This window comes from Buceros rhinoceros, unplaced genomic scaffold, assembly GCF_000710305.1.
Source record: "Buceros rhinoceros silvestris isolate BGI_N320 unplaced genomic scaffold, ASM71030v1 scaffold3790, whole genome shotgun sequence".
In the NCBI taxonomy this organism is placed as follows: Eukaryota; Metazoa; Chordata; class Aves; order Bucerotiformes; family Bucerotidae; genus Buceros; species Buceros rhinoceros.
This window is the reverse complement of record NW_010388849.1, coordinates 36267-42059: the sequence shown is the minus strand read 5'-3', so window position 1 is coordinate 42059 and position 5793 is coordinate 36267. Positions and strand designations below refer to the sequence as shown.

At 51.4% G+C, this 5793-nt stretch overlaps 1 protein-coding gene across 1 annotated transcript in view; it reads left to right on the top strand.

Annotated features, from left to right (window-relative positions):
- The window catches only part of SGPP2 (sphingosine-1-phosphate phosphatase 2), a gene marked incomplete at its 5' end in the record, with an annotated part of 16745 nt that overhangs the window by 3719 nt on the left and 7233 nt on the right, over window positions 1–5793 (top strand). The window lies entirely within an intron of this gene.

Below are 5793 nucleotides of genomic sequence, written 5' to 3'. Positions count from 1 at the left end.
GGGAGATCTGGTAAACACAAGTGGCACTCTTAAAGCCCCACCTATTGCGCTGTGGGTGTCAGGCTGTGTTCGGGCATGTGGCTACCTACAAAACGTCAGAGTAGAGGGTTCGTAAAGAAACGCCAGGCATGGGTGATGGAGTGCTTATGGAGAGGGAAGTTTGGGCGTGCTAGTAGCATCCTCTGACCTTGAAGAAAAAGTGCCAGGGAGGCTTTTGTAACTGAGACTGGCTGGCAGTAATTTCAGGTGAAGTTTGAGTCGGGAACCTTTTGTATTTCACTAGAACTACAAGGCGTAGCAGTTTACCGGCATTAGGGGATAAACCAGATCAAGGTCACAGCAGCTTTTCCTGCTACCAGGAGCTTGTGGCACCAAATTTCTCTTATTTAAACCCATCACAAGCTAGTCTCTCCCTTGAAGTGTTTGGCTGAAGGCTGCTTTTGGAACCAGGGTGAACATCCTGCGATGTTGGTTGGTGGTGCTTCTGGAGGCATGAGGCTCTCTTGATCTTCTTGTTCTGCTTTTGCCTTTCTGAAGCCTAACTTGAGAGAGCCAAAGCTGTCCTGGATATGTTTTTAAGCAGCTGTCTGTGCTGCCTCTTCCCACCCTGTCCCCTGCTGCCTCTTGCCATGACACGCTGCTGGGCTGGAGACCTGCCTCATGAATGTGCTCCTCACATCATGGCTGGGACAACTCAAGTGGTGGAGCATCCCACCAGCTCAGTATGACCTTGAACGTCCCTTTGCAGCTCACCAAATCCTCAGCAAATGCTATGAGAAGTTCCTGCTGGGAGCAGCAGCCAGGAGCAGCGCGGACTGGATGCTTGGTTTAATTTCTGCGTGGTGAATCGAAGTCACGCCTGCCTTGACAACCACAAACACAGTCTTTGCTTCTGCCTGACTAATCTCCTGCAAATGCCAGTTTATTAATAGTGCATCCTGATTTCCACCCCCCCACCCCTCTTTCCAGTGTTTCCCTGTGTGCTCTGTCGCTCCTATCAGCACATGGTGGTTGTGAGAAAAACAAAAGCAACATCATGTTCAAGCTGTAAATTTCCTTTCTGGGAGGGTGACAGATATGATTGCAGACCAGGGTCTCTAGAGCCGGGTTATTGAGTTTCTGCTTTGGAGCCAAAGCAGCAGATTTGGAGTCAGGCTGCCACGCTGTGAGTCTTGGGGAAGAAGTGGCCGATGCTATTTGACCCCGTGTCTTCTCTAGGATTTCATCTCATCCTTTTAATAGATCAATAGCACAGACAGGAGAGCTGCAAAATCCAAAGCTGAAAATAAATATTGTTCTGGTTCACCTTTGTTAGCCAAAATATCAGAGCACAAAAAGAATTGCTTGTCTTGACCTTGGCATGCCTGAGGGATGGTCAGGTGCATTCGTCCCCGTGCAGAGGTTGTGGCAGAGGGGGGATGCTGGAGGACGTGCTGCATGCAGCCCTGCCAGCCTCAGGGTCTGGGCAGCTGCCATGTGGATGTTCCACAGGGGAAATCGCACCCTGAGCAGCAGTCCGTGCCTCTGCGTACAGAGCTGGCTTGGCTGGGTTTGTCGGCCTTCATACGTGTCTGTACTGTGGTGGTACCTCTACATGCAGTGCTCCTGCTCTCCGCCACAGAAGTGCTGCCCACAGCCACTGCAAGAGGAGTGAGGGAAAACCAGTGAAAATGCCAGGCAACACCTTGCAGATGAGCAAACCCACCACTTGGATCATTGAAGCAACACAAGAATTACACGAACGTCAAGGACTTGCACCCAGAGAATCTCCTGCAGAGGCTGGAACAAACGAGTTGGCATCTGGGCCGATGTGAATGCTAATGCCTCAGGTCTGACTCATCATTGTTCACCAAAGCAAGATCTGTTCAGACACAGAGACAGGTTCGTCTTGCTCCCCCCGGTGAGGATGTGTTTTTGGAGATGGACCGTGTACGTGACTCAGAGAAAACCCTTGGAAAAAGGCTGCCCAGGCTGCTGCGCTGCTATAGCAACCGCTAATTGCATTTGGGTAGTCAAACGTGGTGTTGCTGACCCCAAAATGGCAACAAAGATTTGCCTTCCCTTTACCTGATGCTGTGAGGGATTACTGTTCTCCTCATGCAGCCCTGGCCACCCCAGCAGTACCAGCAGGCACCAGAGTTTGAGGAAAGTCTTGTTTTTAAGTGGCTTACAGCATTAGAGAAAAACTTGTTACCCGTAACAAGTGGTGGGTGTCTGGGGACAAAGGCTCCCTGTATGGAGCCATCTGATGCTCAAGAGCATCCCTTCACTTCTGCCCAGGTTTGGGCCCTGCCTGTGGGTGTCCAGTGACCTGGGAAGGCTGCCCCGTGGTGCTTTTCCCTTTCCCACCCTTGACCTCCAGCTCCTGTCCCTCCCTGCCAGCCCAAGCAGCCCCTTTGTTTGCCAACGCATCTTTGTAACATGGGTGTGAAACGGTTAAGTTTAGTTTTGGAGGGTTTGAGCAGTCTGAAGTACAGGGTGGTTAGAGCTGCTGCTGTCAGCTTTCGGAGCGAAGGGAATTAGCCATGCCCATCCCATCAGCCCTGTGAAATCTCACCCAAGTTCCCGTGTGTAGTTTATCCTCTCCAGCTAGTGGTGCCCCACGCAGTCCATCAGGCTTTGGCTTTGCTCAGGAAGGCAAAAGTCTCTACGTTCAGACAAACTCCCCATGCAGGGATGGAGGCACTTGTTAATGTGCAAATTAAAATTATTTATGTTGAAGGTTCTGCAAACAGTTTTCCATCAGAACTGCAGAAAATTTGGTTGATCTGAGTCACCTGGAGTGGCAGAGAGCCCGTGTGAGAAATAAACCCAGAAGTATCGTCGAGAGCTGTAATACAGCACTCTGGGTAGACAGGAAATGTCAGCAAGGTAAGGAAGAAGCAAACAGAACAATAAAGCATGAGGAAATGGTTGGCTGGGAATCACAGCAAACTTACCCAGTCCCAGGGACCCAAGTAACACCCAGTTACTTGCTGGTCTGGACTGGGGGTAACTTCTGCCCAGGCTAAACTTATTCCAGGGCCATCAAAGATTTTTGGTATTGCACAAACATGGGGTTCAAGTCAAGCGTGGGTGAGGCTCAGCTGTGTGTTGGTCTTTGGCCAGTCCCCCAGGCTCTGGTCTCCATCTCCCTTCTTCTCCCTCCTGGTGCTTCTGCGGTTACGGCTCCTGATGTCTGTTACGGGGGGGGTTCTCAGGTTTTTTTTCTGAATGGGTTTTCTCTTTTTTTTTTCTTAACGGGTTTTGTTATTGGCTAGGCTGAGAAAAGTTGATAAAGGCCAAAATTTTCAGGCTGCTTTCTTTCTTTCTCAGAGCTGTTGGAGAGTAAATTCTGTGAATAAGGGCAGGAAATAATGAAATGTGGCTTAAAAGAGAACGTGCTGCTTAATCACAGCAGGTACTGTCCTCAGAGGAGGAGAGTGGTGGAGGAGAGCAATGCAGGTATACCCTGCAGTGAAATCCTGTTCTGTAAGCATGTTCGTGCAGAACACTCGTCACACAGTGACCGCATCCGCAGTGGCCACCTGCTCGAGGGCTGTTTTTTGTGTACAGTGAGAGGCTGAGCTCTGGCTGGAGCCCTCTGCGCCTCCAACCGTGTGCGAGCAGCACGTGGGGAGGTTGGAAAAGCAGAGCAGCAACTTTGCTGGGTGGCTTTTAACCGTAGTGCACTTGTCATCTTTCGCCTCCTCAGGGAAGCCTCGCAGTTCAGCTGCTGGGGGATGTTTTATTGCAGCCGCTGCTGCTGCCAAACAGGCCAGGATGTTGCATGTAAAACCATGTGCACGGCACCCAGATAAGCTGATGGCAAAGGTCTGGTGCTTCAGAGGTCGGTGCTTAGTCTGACCGTCTCCTGGACTGCTCCGCAGGTTTTACGGAGGTTGTCTTGTCTCTCGCTGCTCTACGTGTCTATACAATGTGTGTTTTTAACTGCTAGATGGGTCAGAATTGAATCCGGAATGCCGGGTTGTGAGGACACCTGGCATTTTTGCTCACCTCTACCACCTCCAGCATCTGGCCTGTTTTTCCCCATCGGAGGAGTCCCAGCACAGCCTTTGTTTCAGAGGTGACTCGCTTCCCTCACTGTAATGCTCTATGTACCACTGCTAATACACTTCTCCAAGTGGAGGTCATTACAGAGAGCAGCTGATGAGGGGTCATACTCCCTCCCCTCTCCGATGGTGTCACAAGCAGTAGCAGCAATGTTTAATGTCCTGGCAGAGAGAGTAATTTTGTTTTGAACCCAGGAATTGAATCAATTTCCAAAGATGCTCCTGCATCCGTGTGGAAACTGGTGGCATGAACCAAATAAACCGCCGTGGTGGTTTCTTTAAGGCACGTGGTACTCAAGCCCTTGTTTGCCGCACACAGCGTGGGGCGGGGTGTTTGCTGACTGCCCTATGCCCTGTGTATCAGGGCAAAGAGGGAGCAGCCGGGTGTGCCGCGCGCAGGGGTGATAATAACGTCATCCACGGGGTGAAGGATGCAAAGGCACCGGCACTGGCATTTTGCCAGGCTTTGGGGCTGGCTTCAAGCCTGGCAGTCCCCACGGCGTGCCCCTTGCTGTAGAGAAGGGCTGGAGGAAGGCGGTGGTTTGGCTTTTTCGTGGTCCTGACTTGTGAATCCTGAATCCTGATGTCCTTCTGGCAATGTGAAGCTATTTTTAAAATGGCTGGTGGGAGACAGGGCTGCGGTGTGGCTGGTGACAAACGTGGCAGGGGCTGATCGTGTTGCTGTCCTGGCATATGGCAAACACCAGCACGGGAAGGATGTTATTTTAAGACCCTCTTTTGCTAGTGGAAGTGTGAGAAGCAGAACAGCGAGCTGTCTCACACAGCAGCTGAGTGTTCACGGCAGGCATCGGTTAACCTGAGTTTTGCATTAAAAGCTTTGCTTTGTTTTGTGGAGCTTTGCATGTGTCTGGCTGTGCTACCCAGAGGGAGGAGGGTGGCAATATAAAGCAAATACCTCTTCCATATCACCATATGACGGGCTGGGTGGCATTTGTTCACGTCCTTCTCCCTGTGGATGCTGAGAGCCTTTGGGAAGAGGGTGCTGAGGGCCAGAGGACGTCAGCACGGCTGATGCCCTGGGTGCCACGAGATGGGGTACAGCTCTCACCAGGGATGCTGGCCAGCTTTGCCTCTGGCTCCCCGTTGCTGCTGCTTACAGTGACCTGAGAATGCACCGTTCCCTCCCCAAATGGGCGCACTGCGGTGCTTGGTAGCTAATTAATAGAAGCCATGCTCCAATCTCTGCTGCCCCAAGCAGTGCCCAAAAGCCCTTTGTTTTGGAGAAGTTAGGCAGGAGAACGCCACTGTACTTGGTGTTGTTGCTCCTCAGGTTTTCTCTCTGCTGCCTCCCCAAGGATGCCAAGTTATGATTTGATCACCACAGCGCTGTGTTATTTATTCACCACAGCAGTGGTGCGTCCTGGTGAGGTTCCTGCAGCACCTTGCGGAGTGGGAGCTGCGGGGAACAGGAGAGCTGGTGCTGCCCTTAGAGAACTGCTGCGTGGAGCTGGCAGGGATGTGGTGGTTTGAAGGTGGTAATGGAAAAATGTCTCTTACAGCTGTTTGCTTCGCAGGAGAGGGGTTATAAGGGATAGGAAAGAAACAAACTTCTCTAGCATGGGGCGGGAAACAGCTGGCTGGTTCACGCCATCCCGTATCGCTGCAGCTCGTCAGTGAACCCTCCTTTTGGTCCCACTTCTCATCAGGTTATGCCATGGGACAGTAAAAAATACGCTTCCTTCACTGACCGAGATAATGGAAACCCCTTTAATAATTCAGG